The following is a 21,015-nucleotide window of genomic DNA, read 5'->3' as shown; positions in this document are numbered from 1 at the left end:
TGAGACTCAAGAATCAATACTGAAATCATTTGCCTTAAAATAAGGAAACTTGAATGTGAAACTTTACACTTTCTTGAAATCCCCATTTCTTATTTTATCAGGTGCCCATTTTCATTTTCTACTTTAGATGTAGAGCACGCCTTCAGAAAGATCATGCTTGAAGTTCAAGTGGAAAAACGCAAGCACACACTTACTTAAGCACTTAAGAATGTGTCTTTCCTCTTCATAGTCTCTTTCTTGTCTCTGCCAAATATCGATTAGCAAATATTGATTACTACAGACCTGTTAAAAATGTGCAATAAGGTAGACTGTCAAGCTCACTTTAGATCTGAGTCACGAAGAAAAAGTGTTTTCAAATCTTGTTATGCTTTAGGTGAATAGGATTCCTATAGAAACACATGCTTCGTATATATTTTTCCAGTCCCATGCATGCATATATTTAGTCCAAGAATTTCCATGAGTCTCAAGCAGAATTCTCTGGCAAAATGCCCTCCGAGGGAGGAATCAACAATTCCCAGTTTCTGAAGCCTCTGTTACTGACTGTTCTCTCAACTACAGCATTTGATTGAAGTGAGGATCCTTCTTCATCTGCAACCCGAGGAGGTCAGATAGATCATGAAGAACAGTGTTGGAAATGTAAATGCAAGATCGTCAAATTTATTACTAAAGAAGATAGTATTATAGTAATATCTAAATAGCATATTGCAATAACTGTGTGTTAATATAGATAGATTTTGTGAATTTAATGGGGTTTTAGATAAAATTAAGGGGTTTTCATATATCATCAGTGAGAAGAATATACAATATTTTCAGGGCTAACTAAAAATGTCTCCTCAGTTTGGCACCTTCAGAAGTGATGCTAACATCTTTCATTTACCTTGCAATCTTTCACTGAGTAAAATTACTATTTGTTGAAGATTCACTCAATGAAAGAGAAATGACTGAAAGCAAACATCTCTGAAGATCTTAAATGCTGGCAATTTAGCAATTTCTATGATTGCATCTACCCTGTGTTCTTGGTCATATGGATTCATCTACTTTTGTTGCTTCCTGCGCAACATCGCAAACATAAAATGAAAACGAAACCCAGAGACATAAAGAAATACTGTAAAGCATGACTTAACTGCTCTGATTTTAGACTGGATTACTGGTGAGGAAGGAGAAGGTGACTTCCACAGTTTTATGGGCTAACGGAAATTCTGTATTATTTGCCACATCAGTTCTGCACCAAGGAAAACAATAATGCTTGTTTTGAATTACTTTGGGATTTTCAGCCACCTAGATAACATCATTGTTCAGAAAAGGAAGGACTGAACCAGATAGCTTTAAAACACTGGTACTAGTAATTTAAACTTCCTCTCCAGTCATTAGCAGAATTAATGAGTTTTTTAGGTTTAGTCCTTGTTTAGGTAATATTTTCTGTATGATACTGGAGATTTTTCAGGATGTAAATGTCTGTTAAACAAAATGATGCTGTGAAAATTGCTCTTTATTCTTTCACAAATACAGTTCTGTTAATTTTTTTTTTTTTTAAAGCACATAACTCACATTGAGTCAAGTCTCACACTAAATCTATCTGGACTCCTAGCACTTCCTTATAAAACAGTAAAAGAAAGTAAGTTATTTTAATATATATTTACACATTGCATATAAAACAGTAAAATAAGTACTTCCAGACCGGGTTACTTTTAAATAATCTCTGTGTAAACTCTGTAAACCTTGTACTCTATTTGTCAGTAAATCGTTGATAATTTATCCTGTTCATAATTTCTTGCCTTCTGTTTGATGTTGTAGGAGGCCATGGAGGGTGTTAGATAACTGCCTTCAAATAATCGGCCATGAAAATATTTGAATGCAATCAAGCATATAATTAAAAAAATAGTCAAATAAGAAAGGGGAATATACTATTATGGAGTGGGAATAATTTATTTCCTCTCTAGAAACTAGTTTTCTCAACTGATTTAAGTATAAAATAAATTAAAAAGCACATTCTCAAAAATAAAATATTGCCTTGAAGTTTCCCCTCTTTAATCATCTTTATCTTTTTTTTTTTTTTACGAGTATTCTAAAAATTTATTTGTTTTTCTAGTTACTTGAAATTTCTCAAATTAGAGTGCGATGGAAAGAAATCACAAAAATAATTCCTCGCATTACGGCATTCAGCTTCAAATTCTACATCAGGGTGCTCTAATATGCACAGTTATGCACAGGGACAAATAACATGCTTACTAATTTTACATTTAAATACAGAGAATGTTAGTTCCTGTCCCAGAGTATTCCAGATGCATGAAAGTAATGAAAGGCAATCCCAATGCAATTCACATTTCACCCCAGAATAGAGAACCAGTATCCTGGCCAACTTCTGAAATGAATTTACTGTGTCTGTCTTTTATTGATCTCTGGAAACTGCAGCAGAGGATGCCTGAAGAAAAAGCTTCTTGAAAAATCAAGATCTTGCCTCTGGGAAGGGCAGCACGCATCTGATCAGCCGTCTTCTGCCAACACACCTTTCGGCTCCACCATCCCAAAATCAGCCCCACACCTGAGGAAGATGGGAAATCAAGATGGCATGCAAACATGATGGAGTGAGTCAGTATGGCATAGTAGCTCCTTCAGGCTTCATATTGAGACCCTGTGGGAAAGGGTAAGAACATACAAAAAGTAAGAAAAGCTCCAGAAAAGATTCTGCATCAACTCTGGAATTTACCTAGAGTCTAAAAGAAAATAAGCTTCAATTAACAGTAGCTAGACTCGATACCTTCTTTATTATCTAAGGTTACAGAAGTGTGATCTCCAGACTGCCCTTTAGAGTTCAGTAAATCTCCATATGAGTTAAGCAACTGCAAATTAAGCTGTGAAGCTCTCAGTGAACTGGGAATGCTTTAGGGGGGGAGTGCTACAAAATTGTATTTCTGTAGAGAAAATGTAGTATATGTCAATTATAACTTGTGTTTGCATGGCACTGTCTGCAATTGTCAAAATGACCAATGGCCAGTAAAAAAAGGGGTTCCTGTACAGAGACAGAGTTCATGCTTATTTATTTATGACTGAAAATGAGGCATGGAAATTCACTTACTCTCATAGGTCCTTCATGAAACTTTGACAGGAATCTCCGTCACCAGGTTTCCAAGATGTTGATTCCACTGCACACTTTTATTTTAAGTGCACACAACTCTATCACTAAAATGCCTTGCAACTTAAGTGTTAAATTTTTTTAAGTTTCTGCTGAATTCTCAAGAGGCAGAAGATGAAGGAAGATTAATTCTTATAAAAGGCAGAAGATAAAATTATGGGCACTATCTTCATTTAGTTTTATTGCTTTCTTAGTATTCAGTGTTGCACTTCTTATGACACTTTTTTCATTTGTGTGTTCATGTGTTTTCCAAGTCTGCCTAAGAATTCTTGTCACGAATAACAAAGCTGTAAGCTTGACAAAAATATTGGCGTCTGGTAAAGGGAGTGGAGGCTTGAATTCACTGGGTAAGGAGTTTGGGGATGAGGACAGAGGAGGACTAAGGGTGGTTTTGCAGAGTTTAGGCTTCAATCATAAAATCTTCTCCAAGAGAAAAATTTTGACTATTTACAGTTTGTATGTCACGCTGTGTGGCAGTATTGCAAATATTCAAATGGCAGAAACAAATATGTTTGAGGGAAAGGGTGTGTTTACTTTCTAAACTCCATTTACATGTTGTTCAAAGAAGCAGGTATCAAGGTTGCATCAGGACCAACTTACAGCATGGGAACTAGGCAACTTTCTGCTCAGCTTTGCCAGAGTTCTTTATACGTCACTCACCAGTGTGGCATTGGAGAGTCATTCCAAAATACATTAAGCAGCATGACTTCTTGCTTGTTGCATGCCGTTTGTTCTCTCATCTTCTTCCCAAGGGAAGATGCTTGAGCAGTGAAGCGTGGTCTTTTGGTAGAGTTGGTTTTATTATAAATATGTATGGTGCCTCAGTATTTTTGCTAGAGAAGGTCAAATAAATGTGACTTGTACTTTGAATGGAAGGTCAGGTTTGTGACTGTCCTTACATCCCAGGATATTTATTTCACAATCCCAGAGTGGTCTCCAAGAACATTCTGTCTCCTGGACAAACAACTTTTATGACAGCATTTACCCCTACTGAGGTGGAGATAGAGAGCAAAGGGAATGGTCTGCAGGGACAGATGAGTGTAGTTGTCAGCACTAAGCTGTAGATGCTTTTTGGCCATTGTGAGAAACCCTGCTGTGATGAGAAGGACCAAATCTTGCTTTTGACTTCTTTGTGAGAAGAGATTGTAGACAGCTGAGGACAGGTCTGATGATACAGTCAAAATAAACAGCACGGCTGAGGGCTTTTTATTCTAGGTGAATTGTTCTAAGTGCTGAAAAGCCTGGTGACCAAATACATTAGACTCTTGTAGTCCAGCCAGGAAGCAAGTGAAGCATGAATAACTGAGTAACGTGTCACTGTCTGCCAGCATGGGATGGGTCTTCTAGCCAATCAAAGATCATAGAAAGCATTACTCATGGGTAATGCTATGTCCGAACTTAGCACAATCAAGGAATGCACAATCAAGGAATGAAAAAAGACTTCTAAATTATAGATTCAGTTGATCAATTACAGATGTGGATCAGCTAACTCCAGAGTAGACTACATTTTGCACTCCTCAGAAAGGCTTTCCTCACATCATGATTCCTGCATGGGTTCTGTTTCACACAGCTGTTTTTCATCCTTGGGTTAACTTCATCCAAGTACAGAGCCAACAAGACTGAAACAGCAGCATGGTTGTACGGAGTAAGTAATAGAGCAGTGTATCATTTACCTTTCTCTAGTACTTGACTTTATGCCACCTGATTAGTTTAGCATGATGATAAAAAAGATCCAAGAGAGATTGTTCTTGAACTCCACATGTGAACAGTCCCATAGTATCTAGCAATTATTCATCATTGCAAGCCTGCAGAAAGGACTCAGGGCAACTTAGTACATTCTCCAGCATCTTTCCCTTTCAGAGGAAACAACTTATTTTCATAGCTGACCATCTCAAGTGCTGCGGGAGGATATGGGAGAGTGTGAACATGCTAGTTCTCTACAAGTAGTCATTTCTATTAATGTTAGTGACATTTAGCCACTCAAGCTAAATGGCTCTGTAGGTCAATGGCCAGGCCTGAGGTCAAGTAATCCTGTTTCTTCTGTAAAATAAGTGCTTGCTTATTGGAACCCACAGGGGGCTGACATGAGGTCCGTACCTGAGCTCTGTAATGTCTGCCATTCCATTTTCTTCAGTTAATTGACCATAATGAAGACTGAAGATTTAGTGACAGGAACAGTTAAGTACAATGATACTGTCTGGATTTTTTTTCCAATTCTTTTTCAGCCATGAGAGTCCTTTACTTTCTTATTCACAGCACAGAACAAACAAGCATTTGGTCAAAACAGATATTCTGTAGCATTGCTTTATATTTTGCACATCTTCATTGCAATGGAATAGAAAAAGTAGTATCTGTTTACTAGTGGGCAGTTGTCTCTGCATAACTACTCAGGAATTTTTTGATAGGAAAATATAACTTGCATCAGCAGTATTTCTTGACTGAAGCTACTGTGAATAGTAAATGTGCAATGTATACATGGTTACAATTCTGTCAGAAGATTATTAAAGCAATGCAAACAAAGCAAACAAATTATATATTCCAGAAATATTGGAATATTTCTGGTTCAGGTGTCCATTTCCATTCACATCATTCAATATATCTCTACCTATAGTAAGAGGTAGTATCTGTTTCCTACAAATGACTGACACCAGAATAAAGACAGAATTTCATATGCTTTACAGAAGCTACTACATTGTCTTACAGATCTGTTGTTCTTTGTTGAGGGAATCAAGAAGCTTACAGACAAGGGAGAAATAGTTAACACAGTCTATATGGATTTTAAAAAGACATTTGACAAGATTTTAAAAATACACTCACAAGGGCTAGCAGGAAAAGTCCTTGTGTCATTACAATTGTTCAAAAATTAGGAGTCATAGGAATAAGTGGCAACTGTCACAGACTACACGGAGCATCTCTAGGACCTGTGCTCAGATCCAAAGGGTTCATCATATCCGAAATGACCACAAAAAGGTGCAACTCAGAAAGAGATATGGTGTGCTGCTGATGCCGTTATACGTGTAAGAATGAGGGCTGAAAATGAACCCTAGAAAACCCTCAGGAGATTGAGTGACTAAGTATGAAGATAGCAGAGGAAGTTACATTTATATAAACAAATGAAAAATTAATCACAAACACACAATCCTAACTTTGCATACAAATCTAATGGTGGCCCTAAAATGGCTATTACTACTAAGGAGTGAGATTTTAAATATATAATAGGTAGTTACACAAAAAATCAACACAAACACCAAATATTAGTGTCAAATAATGATTTATTTTTAAATGAAAGGAAATGCTATGAATTATTAGGAAATTAATACTGAGCAAGACAAAAAAAGTCATTGTGCCACTGAGTAAAATCAATTATGTATATTGTGAATAGCAAGAGCATGACTGAAAGGTTGTAGCAGAAATGAAAAGGCAGAGAGAAATCTAGCAAGGAGAATTATGAACGAATGGCTTTCCTATAAAGAAGAGGTAGAATAAATTAAGATTACTAAACTGGGTGAGGAAACAGCTGAGAATATGATCATAGATCCAGAAACCAAGGGTGGCATGAAGAAGGTGAATAGAGAATCTGTTTTAAAACATCTGGAAGACATCAACTGCTACTAGCAACAAAATGCACTGTAGATACAAACAATTAGTTGGGAACTGTCAGTGTTAGGTTAAGGGTTGGACTAGGTGATCTTCAAGGTCTTTTCCAACCTAGATGATTCTGTGATTCTGTGTATACCTTTATAGCTTCTTTTTCATCAGAAGGACAGCTGCAAACTCATAAATAATCTTAGACACTAGATGAGCAGTTTTTATGGTATTTGAATCTTGAAGCAACACTTCAATGTTTGCCACTGACCGAGTCCTCTTTATGTCTAGTGAGTCACCTGGGAAACCACCTTCTCTTGACTCCTTGCAGATACATACAACTATGGACATTTTTGTGTTGCAACAAGCATGTGAATAATAAGTAGGATGTCAAGTTGCTGAGGTCTACAAACTTAAAATTCTCTTCCTCTCAAAAATGGGGTGGCCTCAGGGAACCATCCCTGACCTGTACTGTCCTTGAAACCATGGCCATGCATTGTTTGGGACAATGCTGACTGGTAAAAAACACTAATAATGCCATGGTGTAGATGGCCATGGGAGAATGCTCAGGCTCTGATGCTGTTTTCTTTACTAGTACAGATGCAGACACTGATAGATTAAGAGGAAAACCAAGGACATGATGCATCTTTGCAGAGTCCCAGGGGAGCCACGGAAGGCTGTGGTGACTGATCACTTCCTTCTTGTGATTCGTGTCCACTTGCTGTAGAACTTTTAAAAAAACTCACAGTGCAGATGTGGTTTCTATTCTTGTTTATGGAGCACATATCCACTAAACTGGTATGGGGACTGTAGGGGCTTCACATATATTTTTGTTTTAAATTTGTGCCATATAGACATCTATCAACAGCCAAAGAATGATAGCAGTGATTCTTTGTAATCATTGTACAGTCCAGAACTGTGTGAATGATGTCACTGTGTTTGGAATTCCTAAAATCACATGAAAAATACTCATGGGCTGTAGTAAGTGCAGCTGAACTTTGCCAGCTTTCATTTCAGGCAGGCAGAATTATCTTTTCTTTTTCACAGAACTTATCACAGAATCATAGACATGTTGACTGGAAGGTGTCTCTGGAGGTTTCTAACCCAAATTCCCAATCAACACAAACCTGGTCAGCAAGGCTTTGGCTATCTGAGCCTTGAAAATTGGAAGGAGATTCCTCCAGCTCCCTGGACTCACTCTGTAGTGCTGCACTATCAGTCTAATAAAGAAGTTTTTCTTGATGTGCACCCTGAACATCCCAGGCCACAGTCTGTTGTTATTGCACCTTGTTATTAGATGATTAGATGAGGGCAATAACTTCCCAGAACCTGCTGGCCATGCTCCTGCCAGTGTAGCCCACTATGCAGTTTGCCTCACTGTCTGCCAGAACAGTCTTGGCCCAAATTTGACTCCTATTTATCTCCTGTAACACTCAGGTCTTTTTCAGCAGGGTTGCTACTCAGCCTGTAAGTATCCCTCTGCTGATAGAGGAGCATGTCTCTGTCTCCGTAAAAATGGACAGGTTGCTTTTTCCACCACATATTCAAATACTGAACAGGATTCAGTCCTTTTGTGACACAGTTAATGTCAAAGTTCGGGTGAAAGGAATGTGAATTAACCAATGGGCCAGCAATTATGATTTTGTTTAGATAGGACATCCATCAGGAACACAAAATGTGTCAGCTTACTCTAGACTTCATCTGTCCTTGTTTTCAACTGATGACTGCACAGAAAATAGCTCAGAATAAGAAGCATAATTCTGTTTCCTTAACATATCCTGTGGGGGGAAAAAAAAAAAAAAAAAAAAAAAAAAAAGTGGCTTTCTGACAATGAAGTTCCTAACAAGTTGAATCCAGCTTTACTACCATCTTTTTAAACAGAGAATTAATTTACCACATGAAATGTGTGAAGTGGGGTATTCTCCTGTGCTCAAGCATTGTATAAATTGCCAATCTCATGACAAGATGTCAGATAGTTGTTCATTGCTATTACAATCTGTTCTTTATCTGATTCAGGATGATAAAAGCCTCTCACTGAGCTTGTGAGTATATTTGGTTATATTGTATGAGGCTGTGACTGTGTAATCACTTTGATAGTTGGTTTCAGTAAATACCAAGTAGCACATATGTTGACAACTAGATTTGCTTTTGCAGACCAGCATCTTGTTTTCAGCAGGGAACAAGACAGAAGAACTTAAATCTACAATCCATTCCCTAGGAACTGGAAAGTTTTCTGAAGAAAAAAATTGTACACAGAAGATCAGCAACATACAGAAGACAGCAAAAAATTTTAATACATCCTTATAATTCAGAAGCCAGGTTTACCGACTAGAGATTTGCAGCGAAATGCCTAGAAAACCAGACATTAAACTTTCACCTTGACAGTGCCTTTCTTTCCTTCTGATGTTTCAGCATCAGGGCACTGCTCAGATGCTCTGAGTGAAAAATTGTGCCTCTTCCCTATCATTTGTCCGGACAGTATGTGTTTTGCTCAGACTTCTCCCCATCACTGTAGCCATGTCTATATCATGCCCATGTTGTTCTTTTTAAATTGTGCAATAAGCTCTTGAGCTCTGTATTCTCCACTTCTATTTAGTTATGAAACAACCAGAAGCAGAAATGATGGCAACTGAGGCCAAAACTGACCAAGTTTTTCCTAGATAAACAGGTGGTGTCGTGCCCTGTCCTACTGGATGGAAAGTTTTTCTGGTGAATTGAGGTTTCTGGAGTCTGACAGCTGTGCATATAGGCTGAAAGGAGGGGATGCACTGTGCTTCCTTCAACACCATTACCTGGGGCAGTCACACCAGTAGGCCTCAGCCATCCCTGTCAGGAAGGCTGAAATTTCTTCTTTTCCACTCAGTCCAGTTCTATTTCTTTTCTAAATTTCATAGCCCACTTTGTTTTAATGCATCCATCAGTGACTAAATCAGAGTTCTTCCTACAGTCCCCAAGAGGGCCAGCCTGGAGGTTAACCTTTTCATCCCACTCAAAACCATTTCTCTCAGATGAGCCAAACCCCATACAGCATTGCCTGCTCCTACTTTACCCTCCAACACACTAAAGCCCATCTCTTATGCATTTACAGCAGAGCACCACGACATTTTTCCTATACCATCATCTCTCACAGCATGCAAAGTCCTCATCCTATCAGCAAGCCACACTGGAGCTCATAGAGCAGGACGGGGGCCACAGCATTGCTCTTGCCACCAGTGGGGGACAATTAGCAGGACCTCGTGTGGAACCTGCTTCTACCTGCAGCCTATGGCACTTCCCACAACACATTAGTGTCTGAATTATGCCCCCTTCTACACTGAAATGAAGGAGAATCTTCCCCTGCCAAAGCCTTGATATTTTGCTCTTGATTTCTTTAAAATCTGGTGTTACTGTAAGACAGTTAGGATAATTCATTGCTACAGATTGTGTTGATACAGGTGGTAGAATAAGTTTCTGTTTAGATTATGATTCACTGTGAATGTTGCACTGAAATCAGTGGCCAAATTTCTACACATTCTTTAGTCATTCACACTTTTCCAAATCAGCTGAGGGAAGGGCCTGTGGAAAGGAAAAGGAATGGAGAAGTGGCCAAAAGGCAGGCATCTTCTGGTAATGGCATTCCATCTTCCCATTCTTAGCTAGGCTTTTGCAAGTCAAGTGATAGAAAAGATCAGGCATCAAGAACATTCAGCACTTGTAAATCTTTTGGTTTTACAGTCTGGCTACACCTCTATGAAGTTCTCCTCAAGAAAGTGCTGAAAGTGTGTTACACCTCAGTCACACTCCCCTGACTCTGCACCTTATAAGGTCCAAAGAATTTCCTTGACTGATTACTTTTATTACAGCACAAGGGACAATGTAACATTGGAAAAATTTATAACATACCTTCGGAGCACTGATAGCCACAAAAAAAAAGAAGCCCCAAGAAGTTTAGTTTCTTTTTCTGAAACTTCTTAAAGAGTAAAAAAAAATCTGATTTCCAGAACATAGATTTTATATCTTTTTTCCCTCGGGGTTTTTTGTTTGGTTTTATTTTTCCTTGGGTTTTTGTTTGTTTGTTTTGCTTTGTTTGGTTTTTTTTTTTTTAAGAGCAGGAGAGTTCTCTTATTTTGTTTTGGACTCTTGCCAACTGACTTCCAGTTTTTCTACCAGTTGTTCTGCTGATTCAATAATGCCCAGTAGGTGGCCTCAGTGTATAAAGTATTTCTTTACTCTGTGTTATTCTGCTTTTTTCATTGCAACAATTTTATTTTAGTTAGAAACTCTTGCTTTTGATCACTTATTTTCAACATTTTATCATCAGCTATTTGTCAAGGACTAATCCCTTTGAATATTACTCCTCTGTTGGTGAAAAAAAAAAAAAAAAAAAGATTTCTAGAGTGCAACTAATGATTTGGAAAAAAGAACGAGCAAGATCCACACGGTTCTTCTCTGGTTTAGAGATACCACCCATATATTTCCTGATCCTCCCTTTACCTCTCATTTTACATTCCTCGGGAATTAGAGAAACATTTTCTTCAGAGAATATGACATATTATGCAGGTCCAGACAGACTTACACATATGGGCTGACGAATGTGGCAGACCCCTGGAGTCTTCTGCTCTGGATCTTTCAAAGAGCTATTGCTGACTCTTGTTCTCCCACATCTCCATCTTCAGAACTCAATTAGCTTTTAGAATACAGTCAGCCTCCACTTACAAACACAGGTATTACCTACATTCGTCATCCTGTGAGAATGCCCTTTCAGATAAAGGGAGGGAGGTTCTTTTGATATTAAAAGTGTGAAATGCATTCTTAACTGACTGAAGATCTTAATTGTCTTATTTCTTGTTCTTATGCAAAATGTTTCTTAGTTTCTATGTAAGCAAGAATACCTATAGCTGTGATCCCTAACACAACATATTTGCAGCTTTTTGTATTTTCAAAGACCAGAATGAATTAAATGCAAGTATTTAAGACATATTCAAAGTCACGTAGCTACCCATTGTCATGAAATAGGAAATTCCAATCTGTACCAGTTAGTGGAGTCACTTCTATATTTTTGTCTTGATGAGACTCTGTATTCATTGTACCTTGCCCATACATTGTGCAATAAATCCTGTAACACAAGATCAGTTGTCATTTTCTACACTGAAAGAAATGCCAGTATATTTGTGAAATAAATTTGCCCATGAAGTATATTTGTCTATCATGGACCCCTCCCCCCCAAACTTCCTGACCCTATTTTTTGTATATAATTGGTATGTAAACTCAGTCTTTGGCTATTGCCAGTAAGCTAATAAGACAGACAGACTTATAGTTTCCCTACCATAATGAGGCCTGAAACCAATTTGGCTAGGATCAAGGAAATATGAAGCCTCCAAATATTTCTGGAATTGCCTCACTATAAACTTTTTCAAAAAGGCAGATTGAAATGTCCTATAATAGATGTGACTGTTTGCATCAAGAAGCAGATATTTTTAGATTCGTGTTAACAAGGGCTTCCTATGGAGAAATTGGTGTCTGGTCCTATCATACCCTAACACCACTCTCAGCCAAGCTTGGGATCTTCATTGCCCAACAATGTGGTCCCAGTACGGTCTTAAGGCTCTGTTTACTTGGGGACACTAAGAAAAATGTCTGATAAAGACAAAATAACTAGTCGATGTACATAAGTGAGGCTTATTTTCATTCAGAAAAGGCAGTTTTATTTCACAGTAGGCTAAGATATGGTGACCCAAGTTACAAAGAATGAGAGCATCCTCATAGAGGTTTAGTGCAACCTAGCATATGTGCATTAATTTATTTCATTTTACATTCCTGAATGTCCCAGTGTCCCAAGTCCTAAGAAAACAATGTTAGCTGAAATGAAAACTTGGGTTTGCACTTGTCCCCTCCATAGCCTGCTCTGCTACCATGGAGACAGACGGCTCTGTCAGAATCTAGTAATCTCATCTTCAAAGAAACAAAAACATTCTTAGTGAAAGAGCCTGCAAAGTTATACTGGCCCTAAATGTGATCTTGCGCCCTTCATTGAAATCCACTACATCACAAAAGGAAACAGAACCACTCTCTGCCACCCTTGTTTTCTTCTGTCTCTTTCTCTGAATGGTAATCAGCGCTCCTACATTGTAAATTGCTCCGTGGGCAGCACAACTAATGGGTCCTGCACAACCCCAGCAGCACCATAATAGCACGCCTGTCCTCTCTCCTGCATCCCTTCTGCTCCTCCGTGCAACTCTTGCAACTCTTCTCCAACAAGGCAGGACCCTGCAATACCTTCAGTCCACCTTTGCAATCCTAGTTCAGGCTACTTAGTTCACAATCTCTTTGTCTCCTCTCCATAGCTCCTGCCGGTTTGGCTGGGGACTGACAGCACCCTCTCCAGATAGCACTGAAGGACTGGCCAAGCCTTGGCTGCCTCTCGGAGCAGGCAGTGACTCAGTTCTTCCTGCATTTCCCTCAGTTCAACTCTCTTCTTTCCTACAACTCTTCACAAAAAGTATGGAAATGTAACTTTTCTGTCCTTCTGCCAAGTATTCCTGATTGGATTATTGGCGGGGCAGCCAGAAGACAGCCTTGTTAGTAATGTGTCATCGTGCTCAGAAACCAGGCCTGTGAGATGAGTCCTGGGGTCTCAACCCATACTAAAACCCAGCTTTCCCTGTGCTCCCCATGAAGGGACTCCACCTCACTCCTCGTTTCTTTGTCTTATCAAAAATAATGTTCAGAAAGGTGTTGGGAGTTTAAGACACTGGTTGTATATTGGGAGACTGCTATTCTCTAGCACTAAAGAAAGAACAGAGTAGATCTTTGGACTCTCGAGAACATACTAAAATGAAGAAATTAAAACTACATTCAAGTGCTTTGAGATATTTGTATTTTGGAGGTATATTCTGAATACTGAACACAACTTAGAAGGAACTCCAACTATTTTTGAAGAGAGAAGAAGTGACACATGGAAGTTATTTTCATGTTAGCTGGAGAGACATCGAAGGAAATGCAGATTTAACCCTCAGACTGAGAATGACAAAACTGCAGCACATTCTACTTTCATGAGATTTAAATAAGTCTCCTCTTCACCACAGATGAGTAGACAGAGCTCTCACAACCAATCACAGATCTCAGCTCTGTTCCTTCCAGAAGCTGCTGCCAGAAAATTTTGACCTCCCTGAAGTGTTTTATACCCATAAGGTTATACATGATTTGCGTGACTATAGTGATCACAAGCTCTTTGTTAACATACCTGTGCTGTGCATAAATTACTGAGGAGTCACTGGCCTGGGCTTATCTGCCACCCAACACACTGATCTATCCGATCAATGTAGTGATTTAACTACTGCAATGCATTTCCCCTTTTGATCAGATATTGGTACATATTTGCTAGGCTGAACATGAGAAGAGTCTCACCCTTTCCTCTTCAAAGAAAAATAATCAGGCTAATCACCCCATTATAAAGAGGCATCTCCAGATGCAGCACCTCAGGTACCTCAGGTAACCCAGAAGTAATGAACCCTAGAGTAAAATGGTGTCTATGATGTGTCCAACAACAGAAAATGTGAGATGGAAAGCACTAGCTTTTTACACACTTACAACTTTGCCACTTGCAACAGTTCAATGGCAATTAAAGAGAGTGAGCTGGGAATGCTGCCTGGCACAAGGATGATGTATTTGGGGGAAAGGTGAGCAGTTAAGTGGAAAGTAGAGGGATATCCCCAATACACTGTCAGGATTTAGCAGAGTTAGACCAAATTTTATTTCTCTCACTGGCCCTAACATATTTTAGCTATTTCAAAGTATGACTATTAGCCCTGTTCTACTATAGAGAGGTATACAGGGAGAGGAAGGATCAGACTAGGATCACATAACAACTATGCACCACGTTCAGTGTCACTCAATAATGAGTTAAGATACACACAAAACAACCTAAGTTCTGCTCTCTTTGAGAAACTCTAGTTTAATTCACATAAATATATTTTGTCTGTGATGATAACTGAGGCTCCAGCACTGACTTCATCTCATTGCTAAATCTAAGCACACATTTACATTAGACATATTAAACCAAAGCATCCCACACAGCTCAAATTTTTAGTTTGGTGTGCAGAATTAACCCTGTTAAATTTTGCAACTGTTTATTTTATTCTCAGCCACATAACTCTTACACAAAGTTATACTTTCACAGGCCTACCATGAACCCCCACAACCCCTTTGTCCCTGTACATCAGCAGCCCTTACAAGACCACAGGAGTCCACCACTAACACATGGTATAGAATTTGGCTTCGGACATTCTAGATCCCTTAGGGAATCTCTCTTGTCTTCTTTTGATCATATAAATGGGGTGGATCATCTCATGCCCCAAATAACAGCTCTCTCAATCTGCTTCAGCTAATCCTCTAACCCCTCAATTCAGTATTGTCTAAAGATGGGGACACAGCTGGATACCAGCAGACAACTCCACATGATTAGTGCCTATTCCAGGAGGCAGAGCTAAGGTTGCAGTAGCATGTACCTTGATTCCTCACTCTGGTTTTCGGAGATCAGAGTGTTATTGAAAGAGCGTGAGAGATTACACAGCAATTCTAACAATGTGTTAACACATTTTTCTGCAGTCGGCAGGATTATTGAACTAATGGCCAAGTTTTTTATATCACAAGCTCACCCACTTCCCCCTCACCCTTCCACATGCAATCCTCTCTTCCCTCCTGTCACAATCCCATTCAGAAAAAATTGAAAGAGTTTATCTCTCATGAGTCTTTAATGCACTGCTGGCCCTGTTTTTCTGGTTTAGGGCTTATGCATGGTGTTCTTGTTTGCTGTAAACTGAGTCATAAGACTATCAAGCTTGTATTTTACCTATGCAAACTACTCTGTAGAGTACAAAATATGTACATTTTTGCCACAAAATGAACCATGATTGTATTTGAAACTGATGTGGAATATTGGAAAATAACATCCTGCAAAGACTGTAGCCTCCTCCCGTTTTGACCTGCAACTGTGCTTCAAAGTGCTGCAAAATCAACAGTGAAATCTGAGCAGACATGGAGAAATGGGAGATAGATACCTTTATGACTCAGTTTGTGAGATAGTAATGTGCTTGTGCTTAGGACTTGTAAAAAGGTGTCTAATTTTTACAAGAAACACCTAGTACTGTACTCTTGTCTTTATTGGAAAAATGAAAGCCCCAAAAAGTTGCATTTTCACAATCAGTAAACAAAGAACAAGACTGTACAGAAAAGACGTGAGAAGTGCAAGTATTACAATAATACGGAGTGTAGTACATGTATGACTGTGGATAACAAACAAGGAAAATAAATGGAAAAGGAACACATATTTAAATTAAAAATTAACATTTTACTTCAAGCACCAAGAGAAAGATAACCTCTAAGGGAAGGAAATCTTCCCTTGCTAGCACACCTAGGTCTCAGAGAAGGTGCGCAACTCCAGTAGATGTGAACACAAGCTTAGGACTAGAGGTACCTTGCCTTGGAAAGGAACATTTCTTTTCTCTTTTAACAATAGTATAAAGTTATTTTACAGGTGTATCTGTACAAGGTGATTTGATATCTTTTATTACTAAACTACATTGATCTATATGAGGTAAATAAAACTATCTACTACTGATACAAAGTTATCTTATCCTGTATGAGGTAATAAATACATACTGTTTCAATTCTAAGGTAGCCTTTTGACTTCTGCCTACAGTGAGCTCCAGTTCATATTTTACTCTGAACCTTCTCATCTTGGGTGTCTTCCATTCACCTCCAGTTCCATCAGATCCTGAGAGACAGTCACCAGCAACTGGAACTGTAGGTAAGGTTGAACACAGCATGATGACAATCTTGCCTGCTCCATTTCACACATTTAATTGCACAAATATGAAAGCCCAGGACTTCCTTATTACATTTGTCCCATTTTTCTTACATTTACATTTTGTTATGTATTAAATATCTTGGTGTATACCTTTTACTGTGATTGCTACAGGTCTTAAACAAATGAAGGAATGCATCATTACATCTATGCAGGGAGTGGCAGAACACACAAGATGAAGTTCACAGGATACATTGATAAAGAAGAAACAGGAGGAACCAAACGAAAGTGCAAATTTCTCACAAGAACTTTCTACAAAGGGACATCAGAGACAAGATGCTGAGAACATATAAACAAGTAATGGCTCCACTGGAAGGACTGATTAGTCTGGGAATTAGATCTGAAAACCAGACAGCACTGGCTCAGTTGTTCAGGACAGACAATTGTTGGCTCAACTGCTCAAGAAGCCACACGCCCTTCACTGCATAGGTTTTTCACTTAAGATCTCACAGTCATAGGGGACTTAGATTTTAATATTAAAATTACACACAGAGGAAATTCCTCTATGCTAATACAAATGTATCTATCTTCTTTAAAGTTAGATTGTTTTGTGTATCATATTAACCTATCAAATCTGAAACCTGTGTACTGCACTGACCTTTGTATGTTCAACGGTCCTCAGGTTTAGACACATCATGGACAGTTAAAGTAACAAGAATGTAAGTCTAAATATATAGGAATGAGATGAAAACTACCCTTTCCAATGTACATGGAATGGAATGGAATGGAATGGAATGGAATGGAATGGAATGGAATGGAATGGAATGGAATGGAATGGAATAGAATAGAATAGAATAGAATAGAATAGAATAGAATAGAATAGAATAGAATAGAATAGAATAGAATAGAATAGAATAGAATAGAATAGAATAGAATAGAATAGAATAGAATAGAATAGAATAGAATAGAATAGAATAGAATAGAATAGAATAGAATAGAATAGAATAGAATAGAATAGAATAGAATAGAATAGAATAGAATAGAATAGAATAGAATAGAATAGAATAGAATAGAATAGAATAGAATAGAATAGAATAGAATAGAATAGAATAGAATAGAATAGAATAGAATAGAATAGAATAGAATAGAATAGAATAGAATAGAATAGAATAGAATAGAATAGAATAGAATAGAATAGAATAGAATAGAATAGAATAGAATAGAATAGAATAGAATAGAATAGAATAGAATAGAATAGAATAGAATAGAATAGAATAGAATAGAATAGAATAGAATAGAATAGAATAGAATAGAATAGAATAGAATAGAATAGAATAGAATGGAATGGAATGGAATGGAATGGAATGGAATGGAATGGAATGGAATGGAATGGAATGGAATAGAATAGAATAGAATAGAATAGAATAGAATAGAATAGAATAGAATAGAATAGAATAGAATGCTAAAAATATCATCTAGTCCAACTGCCTGACCACTTCAGGGCTGACCAAAAGTTAAAGCAATTATTAAAGGCATTGTCCAAATGCCTCTTAAACACTGACAGGATTGGGGCACTGACCACCTCTCTAGGAAACCTGTTCCAGTGTTTGGCCACTCTCTTGGTGGTGAAACACTGAATATTGTTCTTTTGCATGAAATGTGATTCATTTGTGGCTTTCTGTGGCTCCACCCAGTGTCTGCTGTTAAAAGATAAGCATATGTAATTTCCAGCAACATTCAATGATCATCACCTCTTCAAAGAGCCACTATTTCTGAGTTAAGGCACTCAAAAAGCTTTTAATTTTTTTTTTTTATTATAGGGCCATCAGGAAATATTGTTCAAGATTATAAACTTTGCTAGGGAATATGTTAAATGATTCAGAGGAAAATTTAAAAAGACAAGCTAGTTTCAAAGTGTTTACAGTTCAATTTTCCATGTGGCAAAGCAAGTTTGCCAAACGAGAAGGAGGTTTACAGAGAAATACATGAAGTAAAAGCCAGTGGGACACCTGAACACTGTGAAGGTAGGATAAGTATTTCACAGATGAAGAAACACAGGTCTATTTCTCTTAAAAAAAAAAAAAAAAAAAAAAGGAAGCAAGCCACTGGGTGAATTGTTCTTGAGCACTTTGCCTCGTACCCCAATTTCATTCACGTTTCATTACACACAGAAACAGTCACATGAAAGTGAGATACAACAGAAACAGAACTGATGAAGAGGTGGACAATAAACATTTGCAAATTGTGGAGACAGACCTAAATATTTGAATGTTCAGCAAGAAGTACGAAGAGTAGATAAGGCAGCCATTATTTGTATGGATTTGGAAAGAATTCTGCCTGTGGCCAAGGTACTCTCATAATTTCTTGTTAGAGGAGCTCTGCACTTTGCAGTAACCTTTTAGTAAGTTTCAGTGGCTCACTTAAGGATTGGCATCATTCAGGCCAGCACCCTCCCAGTGCCAAGGAAAAGAAAACAAAGAGGACTGATGCTAGTAAAATGTTGCTGCTCCCTACCAGCTCCTGTTCAGGTCCATGCAGCAGAAGGCTCTCTTATACTGCAGTCCTGACCTGTGTAAGTCAAGCTGGCAAAGCACATTCCTATGTGCTTTATTATCCCAGCTTTGACTGTTGTTGTTCTCCCTCCTCACAGAGGCTTCTCTGAGAGGGCAGCAGGCATGTGCATCAGAGATACTTCTGTCCCTGTTTTCCAGACCTAACAAAAGGCATGAAGAAAGAAGTGGAACCTGTGGGTCATTAACACCACGTTCTCCATTCTTACATCCCTGATATTTCACAGAATCACAGAAGAGGTTCTCTGGCTTTGCTGTAGAACTGATCTGCTGCCAGCTTCTCGTGATCTCCTACACATTTCATTGTCATGATATTCAAGCGTCTGGGCAACCTCCTCCATGGAAAGTCTTTCCTTAGATTTCTGAGATCAGTGGGGAATGACTGAGACACAGATAACCATTTTAGCAGTGGGACTGGCAAGTAAAGAATTGATTTTTAAGATTTAAAGAGGTGAAATAAAAAAGTTGAAGAGTATAGTAAGGGGGAAAAGAATAAAACAATACTCAGCTTCATAAGTAGGAAGGACTGTTGAGTTTGGGGAGTGCTGAATGTAGTAATGTGCAAAAAGGGAGTGGTAAGAAGAGCTCAGAACCTGTCCTTAAAAAGGTGTGCATGACATACAGCCAAATGTCAAAGAGGTGATGCTTGGGAGACTGCTAGAATTACAACATGTAGTAAATATGGATTGGCTAAGGATCTCCAAACTGTTTCACTGGAAGTAGATAGGATTCTCCTAGAGGAGGGACGGTGGTCTGTTTCTGGTACTGAAAGAGCTGAGGAAAGCATGACACCACCACAGAAAGGCTACAGGGAACTCAAGGCAAGTCAGGAATTGTGGATAATTTAAGTCTTAAACATTACAGATGTGGAAAAAGATATACCAGTCCTGGCAACATATAGAAGCAGGTCTGGTTGAAGTATCATAAAATCATAGAATGGTTTGGGTTGGAAGGGACCATAAAGATCATCTCCTTCTAACCCCTCCCTGCCATGGGCAGGGACACCTTCCACTAGACCAGGTTGCTCCAATTCCCATCCAACCTGGCCTTGAACACTTCCAGGGAGGGGGCAGCCACAGCTTCTCTGGGCAACCTATTCCAGTGCCTCAGCACCCTCACAGTAAAAAACGTCTTCCTTATATCTAATCTAAATCTACCCTCTTATCAGTTTAAAACCATTACTCCTCATCATGTCACTACACTCTCTGATAAAGAGTCCCTCCCCATCTTTCCTGTAGGTCCCCTTTAGGTACTGGAAGTTGCTATCAGGTCTCTCCAGAGCCTTCTCTTCTCCAGGCTGAACAACCCAAACTCTCTCAGCCTCTCCGCGTAAGGGAGGTGCTCCAGCCCCCTCATTATCTTCGTGGCCTCCTCTGGACCCGCTCAAGCAGGTCCCTGTCTTTCTTGTGCTGGGGACTCCAGAGCTGGACACAGTACTCCAGGTGGGGCCTCATAGGAACAGAGGGGGAGAATCACGTCCTTCGACCTGCTGGCCACACTTCACTTGATGCAGCCCAGGATATGGTTGGCTGTGAGTGCACATGGCTGGTTCATGTTTGTAATATGGCCTGTAACATTGAATCCCGGGCACTGTAAAACTGAGGGTGGAAACCTGCTTACATCTAAGCATCCAGGTGATTTTCTCACTCATAGAAATGGCATAATCGGGGCACACCTAAGCTTTAGGCTCAGAAAAAACATTTCAGGACCCAAGTTACAGCATCAGATGCCTACAGCTTTACCAGGTGTCATTGCTCAGCTGCCATTGACGGACGCCAGTTTATCCGCACCCAGGTACGTGGCGGCCCTTCGCGCCTAGACCGAACCGCCGGCGCCAAAACGCCCCACGCCCTCCGGCGCAGCCAGCAGGTGCCATTTTGTGGCACCAGAGGCCCGAACACCTCACGCAGCCTTCGCAGAGGCGCCCCCGGCGCTGCCGAGCC

The sequence above is a fragment of the Athene cunicularia genome (genome assembly GCF_003259725.1).
Source record: "Athene cunicularia isolate RWA chromosome 2 unlocalized genomic scaffold, athCun1 chr2_part1, whole genome shotgun sequence".
In the NCBI taxonomy this organism is placed as follows: domain Eukaryota; kingdom Metazoa; phylum Chordata; class Aves; order Strigiformes; family Strigidae; genus Athene; species Athene cunicularia.
The sequence above is the reverse complement of the archived record's forward strand: the minus strand, read 5'-3'. Positions refer to the sequence as shown.